The 27,531-nt window shown below is 47.6% G+C and overlaps 1 protein-coding gene across 1 annotated transcript in view; it reads left to right on the forward strand.

Moving 5' to 3' along the window:
* The first annotated feature begins 16,758 nt into the window (after window positions 1–16,758).
* The window catches only part of LOC147692232 (neurexin-2-like), a 1,848,214-nt gene continuing 1,837,441 nt past the window's right edge, over window positions 16,759–27,531 (forward strand). Inside the window, exon 1 of the mRNA XM_086939513.1 lies at window positions 16,759–16,881. The gene's annotated coding sequence lies outside the window, so the exon portion shown is untranslated. The remainder of the gene's footprint in view (window positions 16,882–27,531) is intronic.

A 27,531-nucleotide genomic window follows, 5' to 3' on the forward strand; every position in this document is an offset into this window, starting at 1 on the left:
AAATTCAGCATTACTGTGGTCTGTCCTTATTGGTCAGAGTTGAGTGGATTACCCAGGCTGCTTTGATGAGGTGATAAGTTGCCCCTGGGGTTAGGGAGCCCTTCTGGGAGGGCAGGTTTCTGCTACATAGGAATGCCAGAGCAGGGGGAGGGGTCATAAAAAGTAATCTTTGATAGAAGGAGGAGACAGGCAGGACAGTTCCGTTTTATTTACACCCCTACTCTTTGAGTCCATCCAGATGGCAGAATTAAGAAAGGAATATGCAGATACAAGAGGGAAGGACAAGATGGAGATGAACCATATTGAAGGTTTGCTTAGCTAGCTCTTGTCTCTATGCTGAAAAATCAGCCATGTTGAATTATGGGGAAATAGTGCTTTCTGGTAGACAATTGTGCCACACTTTGGAGGAAATGGTCATGCTCTGGGGTGCCCGTCTGCACATCATTGGACATGAGTGCCCTCCTGTGTGACCCCAGAGTGTGGTTCTGTGTTTCCGTGATTCTGAACCCGTTCAATAAAGGTCGTCGGATATAGACGATTTTGGTGTCAGCGGACCGCAAATGACGAGTGTGGTATGTACGAGTGTTTTCGTAATAACCGATCAATGAGAACACTACGTATTAATGGATTTCGTTCGAACCCTCAGGTTCCATTTTGTGTACGGCAGCCATTTTGTGTGGTTGCCCTCACATAGGCCGATGACTACGGCCGAACGAGTCTTTGGGACACGTACACCTATAGCTGACTTCTGAGTGACCTGAACGAGCTGACTCCTTTGCCCGAGGCTGACCTCGTTGAACCAGTTCCTTGTTAGGCAGCTGGTCAGATAGAGATCAAAGAGCAGGACATTGCTGAGTTTATGGTACATGCACACACCCTTCTATCTTGCTACTCATCTGCTTCTGTTCCTTCCTTTATGGCTTAATTATTGATATGTTATACAAAAAAGGGGGTTGAACCCATGCAGTCACTGGGACCTGGGTGCTACGTTGTACATATAAGAGGGGTCCCCGTAAGGAAGGTGTATTGTACTAGACATACACTGAAGTAAGATTACCAAAGGAATCATTTAGACAAACATAAACAATAATTTTGGAATTGGTATATGTGATTTATTACCAAAACACAGCGTAAACGCTGATGACAATTAATGAATCAATTTATGCAAATTGACAAGCCCCAAGAGAAGGAAGGAAAGGTAGTGCTCTGGGAAGTGAAAAAGGAGTAAGAAATATTGACACAGTGTTAAGAAGGTTAACATCCAAATTTAGTAACAGTACAAAACAATTACAATACAAGTGCCAAAAAATTAATAAGGCAAATTTCACACATAGTCAATAGATCATATTCAACGGTCACAGCTAATTGCTTGACGGATTGGGGGTGTGCCGGAATCTCAAGGAAGAAAAAAGTCGACGTTTCGACCCCTATTAGTAGGCTAATTAAAGTCCTTAAACGGGGTCTTCATCAGGACGTCATACTGGAGAGAAGGGGGAGGGGCAGATCTGTGTGAAAGATAATTAGATTTTAGTACATAATAAGGACGACAGTTGTTCATCCTATCTATTAGGGAAGAAGTTAAATAGATTTACCATGGAGTACGGCCCAGCCGGGCTCTATACAGGATATGGCCGCCACACCAGAAAGTAGTGGTCAGTCCAACGAAGTGGGAACCTCAGCTACAGAGGAGACAAACATAACTGTAAGATGGTAAGATTGGCTATTCTAATAAAATAAAATAAAAATAATAAAAGCTTCTGTCTTAAAGGGTTGGGTAGCACTCAGAATCATAAGGGAAACTAGTTCAGGAGTGTTGAATGTCACATAGGGACATGGGTTATCCCGAAAATTACCTCTAACTGCTGTGCTCCTGCCTGTCAACCAGGTCTTAATACGATGCAAGGAAACAATTAATAAATGTGGCGCTGCTTCAGTCTCCAATATTCAACTGGAAAGAGAGAGTAAGATACTAAGTGTGGTAAGCATACATAGTAGACGCTACAGGTGTGTAGCCAATGAGCGAGTCTCGTGTTTTCACAGATTCAATGACTAATACTCACAAGAAAATGAGGCGTAGAGCCTAAATGAGACTTTAATCAATCTCCGTCATGCAAGAGGGGCGGAGTAGTAAAACACACGGACTGAATCAGAGCGGGGTTGCACCTCCGGCGCTCGCGTGTAAATTCTGAAATGAGGGATACATTTGTATCGTTTTAAAATTAAAACATCAAGCGAGTCGCGTGCATTCCCGACACCGAAAATAGCATTTACTCACATCAAAATGAAGCGGGCAGCGCTGTTTCGAAAAGCGTGCTTGAACCTCCGGCGCTTGCGTATGAATCCTAAAGGGAAGGGCATTGTCAATGCTATTTTCGGTGTCGGGAATGCACGCGACTCGCTTGATGTTTTAATTTTAAAACGATACAAATGTATCCATCGTTTCAGAATTTACACGCGAGCGCCGGAGGTGCAACCCCGCTCTGATTCAGTCCGTGTGTTTTACTACTCCGCCCCTCTTGCATGACGGAGATTGATTAAAGTCTCATTTAGGCTCTACGCCTCATTTTCTTGTGAGTATTAGTCATTGAATCTGTGAAAACACGAGACTCGCTCATTGGCTACACACCTGTAGCGTCTACTATGTATGCTTACCACACTTAGTATCTTACTCTCTCTTTCCAGTTGAATATTGGAGACTGAAGCAGCGCCACATTTATTAATTGTTTCCTTGCATCGTATTAAGACCTGGTTGACAGGCAGGAGCACAGCAGTTAGAGGTAATTTTCAGGATAACCCATGTCCCTATGTGACATTCAACACTCCTGAACTAGTTTCCCTTATGATTCTGAGTGCTACCCAACCCTTTAGGACAGAAGCTTTTATTATTTTTATTTTATTTTATTAGAATAGCCAATCTTACCATCTTACAATTATGTTTGTCTCCTCTGTAGCTGAGGTTCCCACTTCGTTGGACTGACCACTACTTTCTGGTGTGGCGGCCATATCCTGCATAGAGCCCGGCTGGGCCGTACTCCATGGTAAATCTATTTAACTTCTTCCCTAATAGATAGGATGAACAACTGTCGTCCTTATTATGTACTAAAATCTAATTATTTTTCACACAGATCTGCCCCTCCCCCTTCTCTCCAGTATGACGTCCTGATGAAGACCCCGTTTAAGGACTTTAATTAGCCTACTAATAGGGGTCGAACGTCGACTTTTTTCTTCCTTGAGATTCCGGCACACCCCCAATCCGTCAAGCAATTAGCTGTGACCGTTGAATATGATCTATTGACTATGTGTGAAATTTGCCTTATTAATTTTTTGGCACTTGTATTGTAATTGTTTTGTACTGTTACTAAATTTGGATGTTAACCTTCTTAACACTGTGTCAATATTTCTTACTCCTTTTTCACTTCCCAGAGCACTACCTTTCCTTCCTTCTCTTGGGGCTTGTCAATTTGCATAAATTGATTCATTAATTGTCATCAGCGTTTACGCTGTGTTTTGGTAATAAATCACATATACCAATTCCAAACTTATTGTTTATGTTTGTCTAAATGATTCCTTTGGTAATCTTACTTCAGTGTATGTCTAGTACAATACACCTTCCTTACATTAATTATTAATATGGCTTGTGGTCCTTATGATGAGTCCGTCCGGCCTGTTCGAGCAGGAATGTTGGATTTTGCTTGGTCATTTCTGGTGGGCTGGACAACGGAAAGTGGGATTGTCATCATGCAATATGTTTGAAATGTCACCCTCCAATTAGTCAGTTTGTATGTAATTGATGCTAGCCAGGAATGTGATTTTTAGCATAAAAGACGATGCTCCGCTCTATGAATTTGTGCAGTCTCTAGCGAACCACCCGTGTTGTGCTTCGTAGACCTCTGTTCCTGGTTGCAGCCAATAAATTTGGTCTTTGACGTCATCAAGAAGTGTCCTGTGTCTCTGTTTGCCAAGGCAGGGGAACTCAAAGACATCGGGCGTTTTCCCTGGCGCAGCTGGGTTCTAAAACCCGGTTCTTCAAGAGAACACTGAATAGGTATATGAGGGGGGAATGCCTCTCAGGTCTGCTGCTTGAAACAACAAGAAGGGTCCATGCTGAGAAGTTTGATTTGCACTAGCCAGGCCCTGCACTGTGGCTGACTGCACCTGGTGCACAATCTGGAACTAAAGCCCTGTGGACCTCCCTTGCTTTAAAAATACTAAAGGCTGGACTCTATGCAAGCTACAGGTTAACAGAGCTCACCTGGACTATCACCCCCATGAATCCCCGGCCTGGAATACTACCAATGGATTGGTAAGGGTTTTGTCCGAGTGTATTGTGGAAATTGAAATACTAAACTTTCAAGTTCCATCTTAGAGCTTCCAGACCCTTAGAGTAGGTTTTAGACATGTTGGGACCCTCAAAGGAACTTCAGGAAGAAGTTCCAGAAGTTTGAAGAAGTTTGGAACCACTTTGTAAAAAAGCTCCATAAGTGGACCAACTCGACCTCATTAGCCAGGCTGCCAGCCCTCAACCGCGAGCTGGCCTACCATCCTGGTTCGTCCCACTGAAAATCTCCAGAGTTCCGACTTCCGGAGTTTGATCGGGAGTTGGCTGAAACCCAAGCCGACGACCCCTCACTGAAGCTGGTTTGGTGAAGAGCAGTGAGGGACCACTGAAGAATTCCAAACATAGGATAGGTGACCGGGAACAACCGCAAGAGTCAAGCCGCCCTCCTTGAACCGAGAGCCAGACTTGATCTCTGTTTCTGGTGAACCCTCACCAAATCCAGGCTGTATAAGAGCTTCCAGGGACCCAGGGCCGGACTGGGAACCAAAACTGGCCCTGGCAAAGAGCTCAGCCAGCCCCTCTGGGAGCTGTCAAGCTGCTTGCAAGGGTTGGTTTCGGCCGATATAGTTACAGGGGCCGGTTTTGCAGCTATGCTGCAAAAACAGCCCTGTAACAGAAACGGCCCCGAGATGCCCAAAATCGGCCCCACCCTGGCAGACCATGGGGGAAACACCCGGTGCCCGCAATGGCCAGTCCGGCCCTGGAGGGACCCCGGGAAGAAAAGCTCCAGAAAAGTTTCTAAGTCAGAAGGTAAATACTTTGACCGAGACCGACCGCGGGGGGCAGTCGCACATGACTCCCTCGCAATCGGCCTGAAACTTTGACTTTGTCCTGGTCTAGCTCAACAAGATGCCCCAATATGTGCCAGAGGTTTCTATGTGCTATATAGTGATAAATCTTTCAAAATTCATATCTCTGGATCCCTACATTATGTTTTTTTTGCTTTGGTGTCATTGTAAAGAAAATATTATTTCCTATGTTTATAAATTGGTGTTGGATTAGCATTGTGTGTTGTCTTAAATATTTACATAATTGGTCTTTTTGAATGCTTTGCATACCTGTCTTTGAATTTAAACCTGCCTGCTCGCAGCCAAGCTACCAAGGGTTGAGCATGGGAATAATTTTCTAAGACCAATTCTGAGCTCTATATTGTATTAGTGGTATTATTGCCAGTGGTAGATACATATTTACCACTACTAATAACCCACTTTCCAAAACCCATAAAGAACCGTCTCTATATATTTTATTTTTTTAATGCATTACAGCACACAAAAGAGATTGCTGTATTCACTGCGCTGCCCATAAGGCTGGAAAGGATTTTGTCCACACAGTTGGCAACAACTATGCAGATCAAGTAGCCAAATGCATTTGAAAATGAAACAGTGGTTCAAGAAACTGAACCATCATAAGAATCAAGAATTAATTCCATGCAGAATGAAGAAAATCTAAATTGTTTCTTATTGATTTCAATTCAAAAGTCTCTAAGTGGGTTGGGAGATTTCAGGAGGAAATTACTGGTGATGAGAAAAAGAGATGGGAAACATTGGTTGCAAGGAAAATCAGCAAGATTACATGAGAGAACTCCAAACGGCTGGGGTGCATGTTTGCAAAACGTGCACTTGGGACTGCTGGAAATAGAATGCAATGGAAGATGCCAGACTTGGTAGTTGGTCCTGGGTGCAGACTGCTGATGGGTCTCTAGGGGGAGGCGCATGTCTGCCATTTTATGATTGGCTGTAAATGCATGTGCTGACCACCCATATGGTCTCACAATACCACTCACCCTGCTGCCAGCTCCAGGGTGTATGGCAAGTGTATGCTGTTAGCACCCCCCTACGAAAGTAAGTTCCCAATTTTAAGGAATTATGTGTAAAAGGTAGAGAAATCTGACTTTGGTGTAGTGTGCAAGATCACCATTAATGGCAACTCAACCCCATCAAGAAAAGTCAAAGGAGTATTGTGACTTAGTTTGCTGTGATCTGCCCCTTTTCAGGTGGCTGCCACAGAATAGAAATAAGTTTCAACCAAGGTCGTGGCTATCTTGGAATAAAACAGTTACAGGTACATGCATCAAGGTAGACTTTTGCGATTCCTTAATTTTTTATTTTTTAGTAATTCTTTATTGTTTTAGGTTAATAAAAACCATTACAAAAAGTGCAATAAAACAATTCCTTAATTGGATTATTAAGGAATCGCAATTAAGGAATTGCAAAAGCCTTTGCATGTAGAAGTCGCTAAAAAAATAGAGATTTCTAAATATTCCTTAATTGCGACTCACAAATTGTGAGTTGCAATTAAGGAATGTCTTCCCATTCATTCCTATTGGCCTAGAGGCTCATAGGAATGAATGGGAATAGCATTCGCAAGTTGTGATTACTCAGTAGTTACTCGCAACTTGCTCATGCAATTTCAAGGGTGCAAGGGTGTCAAAAGGACACCCTGATGCATCCCTGAAACCTGCATATGAGTACATCTTGCACACACACATGCCCCAAGGGCATGTGCGTGGGTAAAATGGAACTTAGAAAAACTTGCACTAGTAAGATTCCCTGGGCACTGGTGTTACACCCCATAAAGTAGTGGGGGTTAAAGGCCATTAACTTGGTCTTCTAAATTTTAGTTCAACCCCATCTCTTTACTGAATTGTACAGACCTGTTCACTAAAATTTGTATGCCTGAGGTGTCTTTGAAAGGAGAAGGGTATCATCCACAAATAGCAGGGTTGAAACTTTCTTCCACCAATTTTGGGTGCTTCACTGTCTGGGATTTCTAAATAGTTTTCTAGATTGTGTATGTACAATGAGAACAGAGTGGGGGATAAACATATCTATTTGGAACAAAATAAAATCATTGACAGAGAAAAAGTTACTCTTTTAAGCAACTCCTATATTCTTAGTCCTAAAACATCAGTCACATGGTCCGCCTTTCTTCAGCATAACGCCATCCGAACCAATATATAGTTTTTATTTTTGGGCACAAAGAAGAGGACTGACATCAAAGGAACTAGAAGGGTTAGCGAATGATGACTTGTTGACACAGGAGCTAATTATTGGCCTCAAGCTATTTGAGTCTAGTGGCACCACTACCAGGTGGCTGTGTTGTAGAAATAAGTTCTGCATGAAGAATTACCAGCTTACAATTTCTTTCTTTTGGGGATTTTAAAGCTGTGTTTCACAAGATGATGTTTTACTTAGGAGGCAGTCTCATCCTCGTTTTTATCTCTAAAGGCCTATCTTGTTTCATATGAACCAGAAGATATGCCTACCATTTTGCCCAAACCGCTTGCTAAAGGCTCAAAAGACATGTCATTGTGTTTGAAGAGCGTCTGAGACTTTTTTGACAGTACACAGGCTCAAAGAGGCTGAAAGAGCCTTTTGGTGACCTGTTATTGCACATCCTCAGGCAAATAGCCATCAACAGTTCCCATGGTCTCCTTCTTCCTGGAATGTTGGGGAGTGTCAGGATAATTTCTTCTGAAGACATCACTGTGCAATCGGACAGGGCCACGTCCATCTCTCTGGTTTTCCATCTTTATCTCTTAGCTATCATCCTGAAAGCAACCACCGTGGATATTATGTGTGCTCCCAGTACGGGTTATGCTCTGAATGTCATCTTCCATAGGGATACTCAGCTTGCCCTTGTCCTCCTCAAGAATACCTTTGATGAACGATGATTAACTCTAGCCGCCACCATATATCAGAATTAAGGCTCCGTGTTGCAATATTCCAACTGTAGTGGAGCAATGTGGACTGGAGAAAGGGCTGGCTAATCAGTGGAGTGACCCATCTGTTGGTCCTTGGCACCACTTCTTTGAAGGATCCATGCTGCCCTCCTTCTGTACTCCTTCAAGTGTAGCGGAGGGTTAGCCTGAAGATCTGAAGGACAGGAACTGTCTTCCTTACTTTTCTCCCCTTTCTAATAACATTTTTGCATTGTAGAAATTTTACAGGCGCCTGACTCGAGGACAGTGGTCATGTGACAGTCCAAGTATGTGGATGGAGATGAATTGAACAGCTAAAGTAACCCAGTCACTCATTTGATTGATAAGTATTGTTTTCCTTGTGTGCTGTGTTTTCCTTCATGAGTGTACTTTTGCATCTCATGTACTTTTGGTTTATGTCGCTATCTGGTGTTGGAGCTAACTAATGTGAATGTGCGTGTTTGTGTAGAAGAAAATATGTGGTGTGTGTGTGAGTATGTGTATTTTGTGCCGTGCCTATCTTTTCTCTTTTGTCTGTGACTGCCTTTGCCACTGAGCTTTTATATTTTACCTTGAGCCTGTTCTAGGTTTTCCATTGTGTCTTACATGCGCTCCCTTTTGTCTACATATTTCCTTTACCTTATGTGCGTGTGCTCTCGTTGTTGACTTGAAGCATATATTAATACAGATACAGTCCAAGGAAGTGAATGGAAACTCCATTTACAATAAAAGAATGTAGCTCTGTGTTGTGTGTGTGACTTCCCTTGGGTATCTCTGATTATTTCCCCTCGGGCATGTAGGATTCTCCTTTTGTTTTCTTCACAGCCTTACAGCTGTATGTAGCAGCAAGTAATTCTAAAGGCAATATTAAAGAGTAGCATTTGTTTACCAAAATATACATTGTAGAACCAAATGATCATAAAAACAAAATTACAATACATGTTTGCCACTGCTTAATGGGTTTGTCACCCTGTTGGGATGGGGATGTACCCTGCAGGGTAAACAGGTAATTATACAGCCCTGACTGCTCAATGCATGTGTATGTGGCATCCTGACTTTAACTTTGGCCCTAGTGTCATGCTAATTTAGCATGTATGCAGAGGTCTGGGGCTGCCCCTGGCAATGTGAGTCTTCATACCTGTCCAGTGGCCTAGAAGGGCACACCATGCATACCCTGTGAGTCAACAGAGGACTACTGTCTCTGTCTTAGGTTTGCCATGTAGAGCAATGGTGAGCCGTACTGTGCTTCATGATTTCATACATGTGAACAGACCCATTTATCTTTGTCGGTGAATATGTGGCCTATTGGCGCTTCTCATATAAAGTTTGCAGTTATGTGAAAACCCAAAACCTTGCGTTGACATCTTGTGTGAATGTTGAGTGCATATGTAGTATGATTTTAAGCAAAAATTAGTTGTATTAGAACTCTGATGTATGATTCTGAGTAAAAAAAACAGTGGGATCCATTTTGGATGCCTGTGGTTTACCACGGCACTTGATGGAGGTTGAGGAGAAGTTCCCTGTGCAGTGGAAGTGCATTGCCTGCATCCCTGTTGTTGGAGGGTCGAGACCCAGATACTCAAGTGAGGAGGGTCTAGACAAGGGTACCCTTCAATAATCCATTAAGTCTTTGTTAGCAAGGGGCTGCTGATTAGTGCTTCTTGGTAAATGAATATTGAAACAAAACCTAGGATGGCACTTCCAAAGTATGTTTGATTTATTTTACTTTTCTTTAGAAATGTTTAATAAACAGCTTGTCCTAACATTCTTTTCATGTCATATGTTGGATAGCACTTTTTGTTTTGACACATAAACAAAATCATATGGTGTAATATTCAAAGCATCATACATAGATTAAATAGTAAAACAATACAGCGAAACACATTGGAACACATTTACAATTAACATACAAAATATACAATATGAACAGAGCGACCAGTCCTGGCTTGATCTACCACTAGGCGAACATTTAATTATTTGTGGACTGAAGCTATAGCCGTATGATGTGTCCCTGATTCATATAACAGCTGTCTCCATAACAAACTTACAGTTCCCAAGACCAAGGCCTAGTCCTGAGGAGAACCCCAGAAAGACATGGGGGCATATTACCAAGTAATAGCGATAATTATCGCTATTGCTTGGTTAGAGACAAAAATTTACCGCTGAGCTGCATCGATTTTTATCGCATATCGTATTACCAAGGTTTATCGCTAATGCGATAAAAAATGGCTGCAATGCATGAATATCGCTGAAAAGTCTGTGATATTCATGCATTACCGAGCTAATGCTCTTAGCCATGTTATCCACCTCCCATTGGAAAACATGGCTAAGAACTGCTCAGGGCAGGTGTTAGCTTTTGGAGATATTCGCGCTTAGCGCGAATATCTCCAAAAGTTGGTAATAGGAGATAGCGATGTTAGCGACTGTTTCCAGTCGCTAACATCTTGGCACGCCCACTTTGCATGTCATTAGTGATAAATATCACTGACATGCAAAGTGGGGCCCAAGATGGTCGCTATCTCCTACTAGCTGTCGCTAACTGGTGTTAGTGACAGCTAGGTAATAGGGAGATAATTGTATCTCCGCTTTCTTGGCTTTTAAAGCCAAAAAAGTGGAGATAAACCCCCTTGATAATTTGCCCCCTTGGGTCTGAAACGCGTTTGCTCATGCTAATGGGTTAATCGATTTTGGTTGTGCCACGAGGGAATGCTCTTATTTTAATTTTCCCTTTGTAGACAACACCCTTCCCAATTCAACAAACCCTTAGCTTTGTACACATGCAGGACTTTAAGCTGTAGCTTCAGTCCACAACTAATTAAATGTCCGCTTAGTGGTAGTTCAAGCCAACACTGGTCGCTTTGTTCATATTGTATATTTTGTATGTAAAATGTAAATGTGTCACAATGTGTTTCACTGTGTTGTTTCACTATTTAATCTATGTATGATGCTATGAGTATTACACCATATGATTTTGTTTATGTGTCAAAACAAAAAGTGTTGTCTGACATATGACATGAAAAGATGTTAGGACATGCTGTTTCCTCAAAAATTTCAAAAGAAAAGTGAAATAAATCACAAGTACTTTGGAAGTGCAATCCAAGGTTTCGTTTCATTATATTTTTTATTGCATTTTATGATAAACAGAAAAAGCATACATCAAATTAAACAAACAGGCTTGCAAGGGCACTTGTTATCCTTACAATTCGCTACCATGTCAAATGTACATATCAGTGTACAACATACAGTTCCATTTTTATACACAAACAGAGCATCACATTTGTCAGTTTGGCAGTTTACACATCAATTGGGTGCGTTTGTAGATACATCGTTAAAGGGTTTAGCTCCCGTCGGAAGCTCCTCCTCATAAGTTTGTAATGTGTCTCTACAATATATCATGTCATGCAGCCATTGCTTACATGTGGTGTATTGTGTGCCATTCGAATACAGGGATACCCTTCTTTTTGCCAGTAATAGAGCTATTACACTGAATTTACACTTGATCGATCTTAAATTTGTTACAAGTCCCAGTAGACAAACATGCATCGTACAACCCACCTCAGTTTCTAAAACCATGCTCAGAATACCAGTCACCTGTTCCAAATAATCTCTAATCGGTGGACGCCAAGTGTATGAAGTCGGCATCAGCAGTTTTACATCTCCTACAGCCTGCCTCAGGGCAGAGCCTACATTTCTTTAATTTAACCGGTGTATGCTATGTTTGATGGATATATTTATAATGTATTATTTGCAAGTTACCGTTTGGAGTGAGCATGTATCTCAATGCAGAGCGAGTGGCCTATTCCTCCTCGCCAAGGGGCAACTCCAGGACTGCAGACCATCTTTCTTGTGCTTTCTGTGTAGTGCTTGCTATATCAGCCTGCAATAGTCTGTAGAGTTTAGTCACCAAATGTATATTATTTGGGGTGGTTATGATCATTTGCAGAGATTGAAGTGTTTCCGGCTCTGCGGGGAATATCGGATATACAGCCACATGTATCAAAGGAAATTGCATTCGCAAACGGTGCGAATCGCAAAATTCGGCCATTTGCGAATGCAATTCCCATTTTTGGGATTCATTAACATTTTTGTTATTTTCGCAATTTAAGAAATCGCACAATTGCGATTTGTTAAATTGCGATTGCATTTAAGGAATCTCAAATTGAGAGTCCTTAAATGCAATGCATCAAACTTTCAAAATATGCGAATTCGCAAATATGGGGAGCAAATTACCATGAAGTTGACCTTCACTGTAATTTGCGAAAACTTTGAAAAATGCAGTTCCATTTTACACACACAAATGCCCTTGGGGCATGTGAGTGTGCAAAATGTACTCCTAAGCAGATTTCAGGGGTGCAACAGGGTGTCCTTTGGACACCCCTGCACCCTTGAAATTGCATTCTTAATTTGCGAATTTTTAATGGTGTATTGCAAACTAAGAATGTCTTTCCATTCCTTCCTATGGGCCTCTAGCCCCATAGGAATGGATAGGGAAGTATTCCTTAATTGTGATTCTCAATTAGAGAATCGCAATTAAGGAATTTTAAGAACTCGCTATTTTTATAGCGATTTCTTGATGCATTGCAGTTTGCAATTCCTTAATTGCAATTCCTTATTTTTCGTAATTAAGGAATCGCAAAATGCAATATTGATGCATGTGCCTGATAGTTCCTTAATTGCTCGACGCAATCTATGATAAGCAATTTTAAAGAGGAGAGTTTGGTTACTAATGTAATTGAGGTCATTAGGTTCTATGAAGACACCATCTGTATATAAGTCTCCCATCGTATTTATCCCAACCTGCTGTAGTAATGTCATACTCACTTTTTCTTGAGTTACCGATAGAGCTGGGTGGTGTGGCAGAGGCAGTGCTGGTGCATATAGTGGCAGTTTGTGTGCTAATTTCCCCATTTTTTGCAAGGCCAGTGTTAATTTCATGTTGTAACATGTGTGTACGGGGGTGTGGTAGAATATGTGGTAGCGGGATCGGGTGTGCATCCCCATCTTCTACCGCCATATGAGGCAGGTAGCGCACAGGGCGATACCAGTAGTGCGCGTATTGCGTTTGCGCACATAAGTAGTAGAGCAGAAAATCAGGAACTTTATACCCCCTCTAGAGTAGGGCAAGGTTAATGCATGCAATTCAACACGTGGTTGCTTTCCAGCCCAGATAAGGCGGGTTACGCTGGTCGACAATCTTTGAAAGGCCGATTTTGGCGGGGTCATGGGGATGTTGTTAAAAAGATATAGGAGCTTGGGAAGGAGGACCATAGGTTTCGTTTCAATATCCATTTACCACGAATGGTCTATCTGGACACTATGTTTGTTTAACACTAGTTGTGTGGTCTAGTCCGGGCAGTATAAGGACTAGGCGTGGGCGGAAAATCCGTTCCGCTCGCGGATTTTGCGGATTTTCGGGAAATCCGCAATCCGCGAGATTTGCGAATTTCCCGCAAAATCCGCAAATCCGCGAGCAGCGGATTTTGCTCGCACTGCTCGCACTGTTCGCGTGAGTTCGCGCCCCGCGAATAAGTGCAAAATTGCAGAAATACGATCTTAGCAAAACTGAAAGTAACTACTTACCAGGTTCAAAAGTTCAGGCTCATCATTAGTAGCCATTTCCTGGAGTGCTTCCTGAGGGGCCCCTCCAGAGTTCAGTTGCCAGTTGAAACTATTATGTGACCCTGCTCTGAACCTCAGAATAGTTACACATATGCCACAAAGGTCCTGAATTACAGCTAAGGGAGACAAGCAGGAGCCAGGCTGGAAGTTAAAATCCATTAATCAGCCCCTAATTCATTATTGTCAGTTGGGGCAGGGCAGGTGTTGTAACTAATTTTGCAACAATGAAAGCACTTAGCAAGTGCAAAAGATCACTAATCAGGGCGCACTAAGGAAGCAGGTGCCAGCTAAAAAAATATTCTGTGACACATGAATCAGCCCCAAATTAATTCAGGTCACTTGAGGCAGGGAAGGTGTGCTTTGCTTTGCCGAAAATAATGTACACTGGACAACCAGAGGGTGTGGTGATGAAACAGAGGGTGGCATGGGTGGGCCAGAGGGTGGCATGAGTAGTCAGAGAGTGGCAGTGGTGACAGAGAGTGGCAGTGATGAAGAAGAGTGTCCCAAACAGGCTGGACACGTAGAAACAACAAGTTCGCGAAACTTGCGACCCGACAGGTAAGTTCGCAATTTGCGAAAGTGTACAAAACCCTCGCGAACAGGCAGAAACACGGGCGAACACAAAAAAAAAAATCCGCAAATTCGCGGGAATTCGCGGATTTTGCGGATTGCGAATCCGCAAATCCGCAAAATTCGCGAACGCGAGATCCGCAAAATTCGCTCATGCTTAATAAGGACCCACGCCTGTTTTGCTAACCAAGATTAGTTCTTCTTGGCACTGCCATTGGTAGGCGTGATACGTAGGACTGTAGTTTCTGTTGTGCCAATTTAGGACGTTTCTAGGGCAGGTCTGCCCTTTTGTCCCACCATAATAAATGCTTCAGAAAGGCAGATGATAGACAGGTGTAGACACCTCACACTTTATATTGGTCATGTTGTGGGTGTTCCAGTTTGGAGACCGTCCCAGAGCTGCTCACTCTGAAAAGCAACCCTTTACACAAAGGATTTGTCTGGAGAACAGCCTAAGAAGGACACTCGAAAGAGTCCACACCAAACTGGCCCTGAAGCTTGAAACAATTGATCCACTGTCTAAACAATGAGTGAAAACATAGAACCTAAACCCCCTGCTTGTTCCAGTTCCTCTTGATCAATGAAGCAAGTGTTCAGAAGAGCACTACAAGAGCTATTTTGTAGCCAAGCTGTGGTTGCCTGGCTTCCAGTCTCCCAGGGGTGACAGGGCATAGCCTGGTGTGTCTACTTTCTGTTGGAGGAGCTGAGGGTCTCTGCCTAATGCCTAGAACCCTCCTTTGATGATGAAAGAAGGAAAGAATCAGCCTTGCAAGAGGAGAGACTGTCCAGAAAGAGAAGCCCAGTGTGTTGCTGGCCCAAGGAGCACAAAAAGAAGGTAAACTAACAGAGGGAAGCCAACAGAGACAGGACCACAAAAGTCCATTTAGATGTGCGCATTGGCCTGTGAAGGGCTATATCGACCTTGCTGTACTGGGCCAGGGCGAGGCTGAACCTGCCTGGCCCTGTGTGTCAGTGAGTGTACATGTCAGCCCAGAAGCTGGCTACGACTGCCAGGACTCCTTCGCCCCCTCTATACCAGAAGTACCCTCCAGTCCTCTGCTCCTGTCCAGTACTTACCTGCAAGTGCAGCGGGCTACCCTCCGCTGCAACAGCTTCGGGCCTGCATCAGAGCACTATCTGCATCCAAGCGAGGTATCTAGGCCCCTCCATGCAAGCAATGCATGCAACACAGCAGCATCTTATGCTCCCCCTTCCCCTCCCCCTCCCCCAGCCCAGCAGTACCTTCACCCCAGCCACCCCATAAATACACACTTAACTCTTGATCCCAGCATTTTCTTCACCATGGTAACCCCATTACACGAGGTCAGATTCAATGTTAACGCACTGGGAGATGAAGAGATGTGCCCAGAATCACATAATGTTTGAGCCGACGCCGGAACTTTAACCTGGTTTCCCAGTTCCAAAGTGGGCAGCTATTGTAACACCAACCCCTTCCCCGACGCCACCCCGTGCACCCATCCCTGACCCGTCAGGGCCGTACTACCTCTGTCTTCGGCAGCTCCTCCCTCGCCTCGCTCCTCAGCCGCTCGCACACACCCGTTCCCCAAGCCCGCTTCCAGCACCCTGCCACAGTCGCCGGCAGCCGGCCCCGCGGTCCCTGCACACTCAGTCCTAGCGCTGCCTGCAGTCCCGCAGCGTGCCTTCTTCACCTGCGCCCACCCCGCTACAGCACTGCGTGAACACCAGGCACCACCAGTGGAAAGGGGGCTGGCGTAGCGCTAAAGAACGGCCAGTCGGAAATGTTAAGCGCTATATACATTTTTGTCCAGGATTACCAACACTCTAGCATTCCCCTACAAGTTTCCATATCCTTCCAAACCAACACTGCCTGCACCCAGGACACTCCGCACAACTCACTGTACACCGCATGCGTGCAAAAAACCCACCGTCCACCCTAGTCTGATGCCGTCTACAGCCCAGCAGGCGCTCTGTACTCATTAGTTCTATCGTTCCAGCATTCACGGGTGCCCGGAAGCAGAAATCAGACCCCCCATTCCAATACAGCCTGGATGTCATCCCCGCACCGGGCATCCCCTCTGCAGATATCGCCGTGTGAGCAAGGCCCGGTTGCCCTTCAGCCCATAGTTACTGACCTACCTCCCCACAGGTAAGAAAGACTCGATCGAATGGACTTGAAAAGAACGTGTCAGTCAGGGTGAAAACCCCCAACCTCTTCCTACCCTTCAGGCAGTAACCCGATACAGTCATCCCTGCAAGGGAGGGCCTCAGAGGGATGGTGCCCCCTCTGCCATGCAGATTCCATGTCAGTAACTTAGTTTCCAGGGCTGTAATATCTCACAGACACCCTCCATCCTTCTATGTGCGGGGGGTGGCTCGGTCCATGGACCTGTCATTGGAAGTGGTCCAATTCAGGGGAGGCGCCGGGCCCTGGGCCAGTCTGAGTCCTAGCCTGAGAGAGCTAGGCCCGCCTCTTTCAGTGCTCAGCCACTCAGCGGCCGCCGGGGGAGTGGCCAAGTTCTGGTGCTGATGCTGAGCCTCAGTGTGACGGGATGCAGGAGATGGAGCAACATCAGCAGTCGCTGCGGGCCCTGTGACTGCTCCAGCATCCTCCCCTTCGGCCTTCAGCGCAACACAGGAGGGAAGAAGGGCAGCTGACCGCCCTCGCGCCCAGGTAGTGTACCCTTTCCGCACTCATCACAGGGATGTGGGAAAAGGGAGGTGGGTGTCACCAGATCCTGCTACCCCCTGTACGTGAGAAGCAGCTGCACAGCCCTCTCACCACAGCAAGGACAAATCCCGTGGAGGAGAGGAGGGTATCAGCTGCTCCTCGCTTAGGATGTGATTTGTAGCGATTGTTGTTGATAGAGGACGGGCCGCTGGGACTTGGGGAGCGGGTGAAGTGATGCCGGGGGTCTGGAACGGATGCATGTGTCTGCATTGTGGTCGAGGGGACGGAGCGGAGACAGCTCCTCCGCCCCGAGCACCTGCTCCAGGAGGGAGCCATTATCTGGAGACGGTTAGGCAGGGGTGGAGGGCAGTTGGGTGGGGGTGGGTGAGTCATTAGGTAGACGCGAGATGCTATGGCCCCCTCCACGAGGTATCCCTAGTGTATGTGCGCCTTTGTATGGCCATGGTGCTGTTGAGGGCTACTGTGGTGATGGTTTGTGGGGGTCACACTGGCAGTACTCTCCGTATCTCGGGGGCAGGGGTGGGGGCGGGAGGGACCACGAAGGTACCCTCAAGACCTCTGGTGGTGGAGGGGAGCCCGAAAAGCATGTTCGCCTGCTACACTGGGGTCCATTATGCATCAGGGCACATTGGGGTATTATTGTGCTGGTGGGGGCATTACTAAAGATCCTGGACCTGTCGAGGGTGGGGGCGCGGGCTCCCCCCTTACCCCCCACCCCGTCCTATCAGTCTAGTGCAGTTGGATTCTTCACGATTGGTGGGGGGGTCCTTCTTGATCTTTGGAGGAGGAGGGCGGGAAATGTGTGCGCCCCCAAACCTCCAACATATTGCCCCCTGGTTTATGAGGCAGCTGAATCAGGAAGCCTGCACGGTGTGGATGTGGGTCCTTATGGCGGAGGGGTGGTGCTGGGGCCGCCCATTGGACGAGTGAGAGAGAGCGCCTCTCAACCTGTGCACCTGTACATATGTGTGCGACTGATATGGCAGCTGTTGTAGCGCGGGGTGGTGGAGGGAGTAGAGGTGATGGCGGCGGTTGGGTATACGTTTGGGGGATGGATGGGGAGGGTCTGTTGGCTTCTTGTGCAGCTCTGTGTAGCCGGGGCACTCAGCACACACCCCTGTGTATCCTCTCCAGGCGCGCAGCCGTAGGCTGAGGGCGAGCGCCGTCTGGAGAATTGGCGGGGAACGGTTGTCAGCGCCGGAGCGCGTTGCCGGGAGAGGAGGGAGGGGGGGGGGGGGGGCACAGGTGTAAGATGCAGGAGAATCCTGCCTCCGTGCTCACTGCAAGGCCGAGCTCCTGAACTGTGCATGCCACCTTACAGAATACGGAATGTGACAGCCACTTGGCGCAGCTCAGCACGTGAGCCGCACGGCTTCTGGGCGCTTCCTGCAGGGTGGCAGGCTCGCACGGGTCATCCAAGGGGCGCCCATGCAAGGCGAGGGTAGATTCTCCATCCGCCACTGTGGGGTGCGATGAACCCACATAGTGTTCCTGGCCTTACAGTATATCATTTCAGTGTCGGTGTGTTTCTTTGTGGCTCGCCTGCTGCGATAGACCTTGGTGTGATTGCAAGATGGCAAGCGGGCGCTCTGTCAACAAACGAAATGTAAAATGTACAAATAAATATATATATATATATATATATATATATATATATATATATATATATATATATATATATATGTGTATATATATATATATATGTATATATATATATATATATATATATATATATATATATATATATATATATATATATTTGCGCAAAGTGCGTGACCAGCAATTTGGCGCCAGTTGCGGCCCTCTTCATAGCAGCACACACTGGGTTCGGTGCTACGAGTTTTGTGTTAGATACAGTCAGTGGTGCACTGGGGTTTTCGACGCTTTGTGCGGGGTGACACGCGGCATTTATGGCATTTTTAATACGTATTTAATAGTGTTCGTGCATGCGCCACCGACCATACACAAGTGCCTCCAGACAGAGGGGAATATGGACTATTATATTTCGTCTTTTCCAGGGACTTGCGTTCCTTTGAGCCCCCTCCGCCCTAGGTGTGAAACGATGGGTGTCACATACGCGCTTACTCACACATAGGCGCAAGCACACAAACACGCACGCATCTCGCGTTGGGGCAACCCTGGAGGGCGTGGGACAGGTGCGGGAATCATGTGGTGTCCCTCACGAGAAAAGTAAAAGAATATGGCCAAAATGGGGACGAATCGATCTAAATCCCTGCTGCTGGACAGCGACGCCTCGTCGTCCCTGGGACATAAATCCCGATTTCCCAGATAAACGCGCGTCCATTTCCAAGACGAATAGATCCCGGGTGGCTTTTGAAATTATATTTTGAATAATGAACGGGGTAATGTGTTTCTAGTAGCCGGTCACCAGGCGATCGCAGTGCACACTGAGAGGCCACGGTATGCGAGGCTGGCGGCCGCTTGCCTGGGATCCCCGTTCACCCTGAGAGGCCGTGGCGTGTGAAGCGCCTGGCTGCTGGTTCTAGGGCCTCAGTGCACCCCGAGAGGCAATGGCGTGTTGTGTCGTGGCACCCCCGGGCACCCCCAGGCGTGTGAAGCGGGTGGCCATTTGCCTTGGGGACACCAGGCTGCCCGGGAGACCATGGCGCGTGAAGCGGGCCCTGGGTCTCAGACTCCCAATTGCACCCCGAAAGGGCATGGGCTGTTTTGCGGATGGCTGCTGGCGAGAGTATTATGGGCTGGCTGCTGTCCCCCGTGGTCGCAGTGCACCCTCTGAGCCCCCGGGTTTCCAGGTTAAAAACAGCTATAATTGAGCTACACTGAGTTCCTTAGGTCTTTGTCCCCGGTGCCACTGCACCCGCTGCACTATCTCTAGCTGCTGAAGGCTTCCGGTGGCTCTGCCCACGAGCTCGCCGAGCTGCCCGGATGTGGCATGGAGTGACTGCTGGCCCGGGTCGCGGTGCATTCTCTTGGTCTACGGCATGATATGCGGTTGGTGGCTCGCTGCCCCCCGTTATGGTGCGCCGTGGGAAACCCTGTTGTGTTGGCCCCGGGCCTGCGGGGCACCTTAAGGCCCCCTGGTGGGTTATAGGGGCGGGGTGGCCATGCTTGACCGAGTCAGGCCGCCGTCCACGGTTGCTCGGTAGGCGTCGACGGACGCGTTGCCCGGGGCTGCCCAGAGCTGTGGCAGTGCCCGCAGGGAGGGGCCTTCGCCGCCTCTGAGGTTAGATAGATGCCTCGGTGTAACTTGCGCTCGGTGGCACGGGTTCCATGTCTGCTACAACCAATCAGTGCGATAATGCGCCGCGTGCTGAGTTCTCTGCAAACGGTAGCGCATAATTTCCGATCTCGTTAAAGTGGCCCCAGTGGTCAGTGCGCCCGTTTGCTTTACTTGTTTATTTTGTAGCTTGTGTTGCATGCGTTCCGATCAAATTAAGGCAGGCCAGGGTGCACGGCGTTCATTGCCTACAAGTCAAGTGTTCCAGCGTGACGATAGCTGTAGGGTTAATGCACCGGTTGCGGAGCTATGTGAATACAAACGCGGGCACAGGGTCCCGTAAGAGTGAACGAGATGTGTGAGCTAAGGCGCCAAGTCGGTAAATAACCTGCATGTGGCAGATTCCACCCCAGTGACATTACTGTTTCGAAAGTGCCTGCCTCACGGTTTTCTATGTAATGTAAAGGGAAGAGGGTTCGGTCCCGTGATTATAGCTACGGGGATTGATGCACTTGATGTGCTAAGACAAAGGCCGCAGGTTCAAATAGCAGTAAGATAGCGGATGGGGTCAATGCACCTGTAGCAGAGATATTTAAGCTAACACACAGGCTACAGGTTCATACAGTAAAAGGGCTGATTGGATAAATACACCTGCGGAAGATGTCTTTAAGCTAACCTATAGGTCGCAAATTACAATTCCAGTAAGATAGTGGAGGGGGTATATGCACCGATTGCAGAGATCTTTAAGCTAACCCACAGGTTACAAGTTCCAGTCCCAGTAAGATGCCTGGGGGGCAGATGCACCTGTTGCATTAATCTGTGTGTAACTCACGGCGAGATAACACTCCCAGTGAGAATGCTCAGCGAGTTAATATTTCCACCGCAGAGCTCCCAGTAGACGTTGCAGGGCACAGCTGGCAATTTATTGTGACTGCCCAGGGGCTTAGGGTGACATTTGTAGAGATCTGCGTGTAACCTGCGTGTCCGGGTTCGATTCAAGAGAGACTGCTCCCTAGATTGCAGGGGCTGCTGTAAAGATGTGCGTGCTCCTGGGAGGTTACAGGTTCCAATGGCAGTAAAGTATATGAGAGGGTTAATGCACCTGCTGATGAGATCTGCATGCAACTGCCACGTCACAGGTGCTATTTGTGGCATTTTCTTAGGTCGATAAAATGAGTACTGTTGGGTTGGGGAATTATGAATAAATATTATTTGGGTGCCAAGAGATACTTCAGTGTGTGGGACGCGCTATATTAAAAACCTCTTTTTGCTCGTCGTCTCGAGGTTTGTACTGGTTCCGAGACACTGTCCGTGGCTTAAAGTGACGCATACCCATAATGCAGCGGGAAAACTTGAGGGAATTCCAACAGAACACGTAAAAGCCTGTCAATATTAGACCCGTATGGTTGCATTCGTCGTGTCCTCGTTCTTTTCTCGAAAGCGCCCTGGCTCCAAGAGCAGTCAGCAGGGCAACTGCAGCAGACGAGGCCTTGACAAGAGCAGCCTTCAAAACAATAACCTCCCTTGGCATGGGGCCAGGACAGCGCCGTATACATATCAGTACACACAACACCCCACAATTCACCCCGATGTATTACCGCCTCCTCCTGTGCGTTCAGCGGGTCTCTGTGCATAATCCAAACGGAAACCTCGATTGTCCCCCAGAGAAACTAAACCATTTAAATATGCATTATTTAAAATGCATAGACTCCTTTATTTATTATAAATGCATCGACTGCTTCATTTTCCCTTCTCCTCACTACTGGTGTGTTATTGGCGACCACTTTTCCAATTGATTCTATACAAAAAATGACCTCATATTTTCAATCTGAAAAAAGGTTATGGCAGGCGTGAAAGACGAATAGTGATGGAAGAAAGGGAAGAATATTGAAAGGGTAACTTCTAATTCCCAAATGTGAAATGAACTGCACTGAACTGTAGCTAATTGGGTTTTTAATTCCTGAGACTTTTATGATCCGAATCAATTAGTCCCTTGCTTTCTTGCACTGTTTTTATATTGTATGCTTACATGTGTCTTAAATGTTTTTACTGTATCTTTTATGGCCTCAAATGGCCGAAATAAAGACATTTTGGATTGGATTGGATTGGATTGGATGGAAGAAAATGAATACGTATTCCGCGCAAAAGCCATCGTTTTTCTTCATTGTGACTTTGTAGACTAGGTTGAGCACAGAGCCCACCATCCAGGCAGTGCCTGGCTTGGGTGTGGCATAGATATAATGGGCATATATGCGAGTGGGGTACAGTGCATTTCTGTCCGGTTGTTACCTTACTCAGCTGTTCCATAGTCAGAGCACTGTTCAATGCGCATGCGGGTACACTCAGTGCCCTCCCATCAGGGTGTTACTTGGCTCAGGTGTTGCACAGAGAGGGCAGGTGTGCAATAATGAGGTGGTTAGGGTGCCCTCCTGAAATGCTGTTACCTGTCTCAGGTGTTGTACGGAGAGGGCAGGTGTGCAATGGTGAGGTGGGTACAGTACCCTCCTGCTGGCCTGTTACCTGGTTGAGGTGTTGTGCGGAGAGGACAGTTTTGCAATGGTGAGGTGGGTACAGTGCTCTTCTGAAATGCTGTTACCTGGCTCAGTTGTTGTATGGAGAGGAAACGTATGCAAAGGTGAGGTGGGTACAGTGCCCTCCTGCCAGCCTGTTACCTGGCTCAGATGTTTTAGGAAGAGGACAGGTATGCAATGTGGAGGGGGGTACAGTGCCCCCCCTATCGTGCTGTTACTTGGCTCAGGTGTTGCACAGAGAGGGCAGGTGTGCAATAATGAGGTGGTTAGGGTGCCCTCCTGAAATGCTGTTACCTGTCTCAGGTGTTGTACGGAGAGGGCAGGTATTTGATGGTGAGGTGGGTACAGTGCCCTCATGCCAGCCTGTTACCTGGCACAGGTGTTGTATGGAGAGGACAGTTATGCAGAGGTAAGGTGGGTACAGTGCCCTCCTGGCTGTTTCCTGGCACAGATGTTTTACGGAGAGAACAGGTAAGCAATGGTGAGGAGGTTACAGTGCCCGCCTGCAAGGGAAAGTATGCAATGGTGAGGTGGTTAGGGTGCCCTTCACGGAGAGGACAGGTAGCAAAGGTGAGGTGGGTACAGTGCCCCCCTGCCGGCCTGTTACCTGGCACAGGTGTACGGAGAGGGCAGGTGTGCAAAGGTGAGGTGGGTACAGTGCCCCCCTGCCGGCCTGTTACCTGGCACAGGTGTACGGAGAGGGCAGGTGTGCAAAGGTGAGGTGGGTACAGTGCCCCCCTGCCGGCCTGTTACGTGGCACAGGTGTACGGAGAGGGCAGGTGTGCAGTGGGGAGGTGGGTACAGTGCCCCCCTGCCGGCCTGTTACGTGGCACATGTGTACGGAGAGGGCGGGTGTGCAGTGGGGAGGTGGGAACAGTGCCCTCCTCAGGGAGGGTGGCTGCGGCTCTCTCTTGTCCGGCTATTCATGGCTCCTGCTCTACAGTCAGAATAGTTGGAGCCCGGAGAGAGGCCTGCATCGTACATCTGTCCGACTGTTACCTGGCTCAGGCGCTCTATGAAGAAAGTAGTCACCGCTCAGGCTGCCACCTGGCACAGGTGCTACATGCTCTGGGCAGGTGGACAGAGGTCGCCTATCATGCAGTCACCGGCACTAGTGCTTTATAGGGGGCCGGTAGGCGCTGGAGAGATGTATACTATTATTACCGAACTGCCCTGGCTGTTCACATGAAAAGACAAACACGGGCGGCGGAGGTGGGTATATATTGCGCACCAGTCACCTCCCCGGCACCGACTTGGCTCAGGTGCAGCCGCCTCGAGGGCTCTGGCGTTGCCCGGAAGGAATTTCCCTAGGCTGGTAGACAAACAGCAAGGCCTCCTGGGCTCTGTCTCCATAATAGCGTTTAACCGATTCCTTCCTCCATCACCGCCCTCCCCTCTCCTCCCATCAGCCAGCAGGACTGCGCAGCGAGTTGCCTGGGCCACAGACACCCGTCCCCGCAGCCACCAGCGAGGGCAACGGGCATTTCCCCAGGAGGCGGGAAGGGTGGGTGCCACCTCCCCTTGTTAGCTCGCGCCTTGCTCGGCAGGCAGGGGTGGGGTCTATTGACTGTCGCCTGCTGCCGGCAGTGTCACGCTTCTCGAGATATGCGGTGCGAGTGGCAACATCTGAGGGGAAATCTGAACTGAAGTGGAAAGGAGGGGGAAGGGGAGGGGGTTGAGGCGACACATGTCCAGCTGAAGTATAGAGTGAGACATCCAGTGCAGAGGAAGACTAATAGAGAGCACAACTGGGTGACGAGGGACGGAGGACAAATGAAAAGAGACTGAGACATGGGGTGAATCAGGGAGATTGAGACTTGGGCGGGATGAGGGAAATAAGACAGAAGAGACATACAGGAGGCGCTAGTGGTGAACATTGGAGGGGCTTTAGGAGACTGCGCCACACTCGCCAGCTGTGAACGTTATTTAGCATTTCCAAAGCGCCTAGTCTGCAGTTAGTAAGGGCTTCGTAGCGCTTTTGGTAGCCCAAGATATGGCTCTCTGTGACCTTCCGGAGAGCGGCTCTAGTCCTTAGGCCTTGCTCCCTTCCTCGCCTGTCACTGTCTGTGCGTAAATCATCATTTGTCTGTGGTATTTTCTGTGAGTGGCTCGTGGCAGACAGGGATCCATTAGGCACAGTGAGCACGCGCATGTGAGGGTATGTAGCATGACGCCCTTGCCTCATTCAGTCTAGAAGGCTCAGATGAAGTCATCATAGTGCACTGTATCACGACCTTCAAAGTCAACGTGTTGTCACACACAGAACTAATCTGTTTTCAGCTTCCAAAAATGTCACTGGGAGCTTGACAGCCACTTCCCTTTACAATCTCCCACGGACCCACTCCAGCTCAGAGGAACCCATTTCCCTTTCTGCTTCCTGGGGTCGACATGCTCTTCTTCCGGGTACTTAAATATGACTGCGCCTTTTTTTTAATTAACCTGACCTTCCGGTATCTAAAACTTTTTTCTCTAGCTCCCGTGGATGCTTTAGACGGGCTTTGTGCATCTCTAAAGGGTCCACATAGGGCTTAAGTGGGATTGAAAAACTGGAGGGTCTCTCAAAGGGGCGTGACAAATATAACAAGCATTGGAAATGCAATAGGTCTCGCATTAGGAAAGTTTGAGCTATTGGTCTTATAAATGACATTTTTATTTATTTATTTGTTGTTTGTTAAAATAGCTAAATTAATAGCTTTGTCATTTACAATGCCAATAGTTATAACTTTCGCAAATCTGACATCTATAGCATTTGTAATGCAACATGTTTTGTATTTACGTGACTTTGATGTATTGATATTACAAATAACAATGGCTTTTATGTTTTAAAAAAAAATTGTTAAATAATTTATTTAATTTGTAATGGCAATAATTTAAACTTTTGTAAATAACTTTTGTGAAGATTATAATCAGTGTTTTTTATTGTGACGAAAATCCAAGAACAGAAGTGAAATATTAACATCTTTTTGTGATTTGTAATAAAGCTTGAAAGCTTGAAAACAGCTTGAAACATTAAAAGAACATATTTCAACCAGTGATGCTGTGGTTGCGCTGAGTGATGCTGTGGTTGCGCTGAGTGATGCTGTGGTTGCGCTGAGTGATGCTGTGGTTGCGCTGAGTGATGCTGTAGTGGTGCTGAGTGATGCTGGGGTGGCACTGAGTGATGCTGGGGGGGCGCTGAGTGATAATGTGGTGGCGCTGAGTGATAATGTGGTGGTGCTGAGTGATGCTGGGGTAGCACTGAGTGATGATGTGGTGATGCTGAGTGGTGCTGTGGTGGTGATGAGTGATGATGTGGTGATGGCGAGTGGTGCTGAGTGATGCTGGGGTGGTGCTAAGTGATGCTGTGGTGTTGCTGAGTGATGTGGTGGTGCTGAGTGGTGCTGTGGTGGTTATGTGGTGGTGCTCAGTGGTGCTGTGGTGGTGCTGAGTGGTGCTGTGGTGGTGCTGAGTGATGCTGTGGTGGTGCTCTGTGGTGGTGCTGTGGTGGTTCTGTGGTGGTGCTGAGTGGTGCTGTGGTGGTGCTGAGTGCTGCTGTGGTGGTGCTGAGTGATGTGGTGGTGGTGCTGAGTGATGCTGTGGTAATGCTGAGTGATGTGGTGGTGCTGAGTGGTGCTGTGGTGGGGGGTGGTGCTGAGTGATGCTGTGGTGGTGCTCTGTGGTGGTGCTGTGGTGGTTCTGTGGTGGTGCTGAGTGGTGCTGTGGTGGTGCTGAGTGCTGCTGTGGTGGTGCTGAGTGATGCGGTGGTGGTGCTGAGTGATGCTGTGGTGGTGCTGAGTGGTGATGTGGTGGTGCTGAGTGATGCTGGGGTAGTGCAGAGTGAGGATGTGGTGGTGCTGAGTGATGCTGGAGTGATTCAGAAAAGGGGGTGGTGATGAACAGAGTGTCTGAATTAAGCAGACCACTCTTACCCAGTCCAAAGATCAGGGCTTTATCCATCACCGTTTTTTAGCTCACTGCACCATCCCAGCTCAGAACTTGGCTATATGCAAATTAGTCTGACCCTGGCCCAGTGCATCATGGGAACAGGGCAGACCAAACTACCAAGCCAATTCTTATACTGGGAAGGAAACAAGCTACCGGGGACCGGTTTCTGGCATTTCAGCCATCTTCGGCCCGGCTTGCTTGAATCCTGATGGTGCAATGAGCTAGGGACTCACATCTGAGTATACCCTTCCACGCTTACGGTGGCTGGGGTAGCGCTGAGTGATGATGTGGTGATGCTGAGTGGTGCTGTGGTGGTGATGAGTGATGATGTGGTGATGGCGAGTGGTGCTGAGTGATGCTGGGGTGGTGCTGAGTGATGCTGTGGTGTTGCTGAGTGATGTGGTGGTGCTGAGTGGTGCTGTGGTGGTTATGTGGTGGTGCTCAGTGGTGCTGTGGTGGTGCTGAGTGGTGCTGTGGTGATGCTGAGTGATGCTCTGGTGGTGCTCTGTGGTGGTGCTGTGGTGGTTCTGTGGTGGTGCTGAGTGGTGCTGTGGTGGTGCTGAGTGCTGCTGTGGTGGTGCTGAGTGATGCAGTGGTGGTGCTGAGTGATGCTGTGGTGTTGCTGAGTGATGTGGTGGTGCTGAGTGGTGCTGTGGTGGTTATGTGGTGGTGCTCAGTGGTGCTGTGGTGGTGCTGAGTGGTGCTGTGGTGGTGCTGAGTGATGCTGTGGTGGTGCTCTGTGGTGGTGCCGTGGTGGTTCTGTGGTGGTGATGAGTGGTGCTGTGGTGGTGCTGAGTGCTGCTGTGGTGGTGCTGAATGATGCGGTGGTGGTGCTGAGTGATGCTGTGGTGGTGCTGAGTGATGCTGTGGTGGTGCTGAGTGGTGATGTGGTGGTGCTGAGTGATGCTGGGGTAGCGCAGAGTGATGATGTGGTGGTGCTGAGTGATGCTGGAGTGGCGCTGAGTGATGCTGTGGTTG

This window comes from Lissotriton vulgaris, chromosome 9 (assembly GCF_964263255.1).
Source record: "Lissotriton vulgaris chromosome 9, aLisVul1.2, whole genome shotgun sequence".
NCBI lineage: Eukaryota > Metazoa > Chordata > Amphibia > Caudata > Salamandridae > Lissotriton > Lissotriton vulgaris.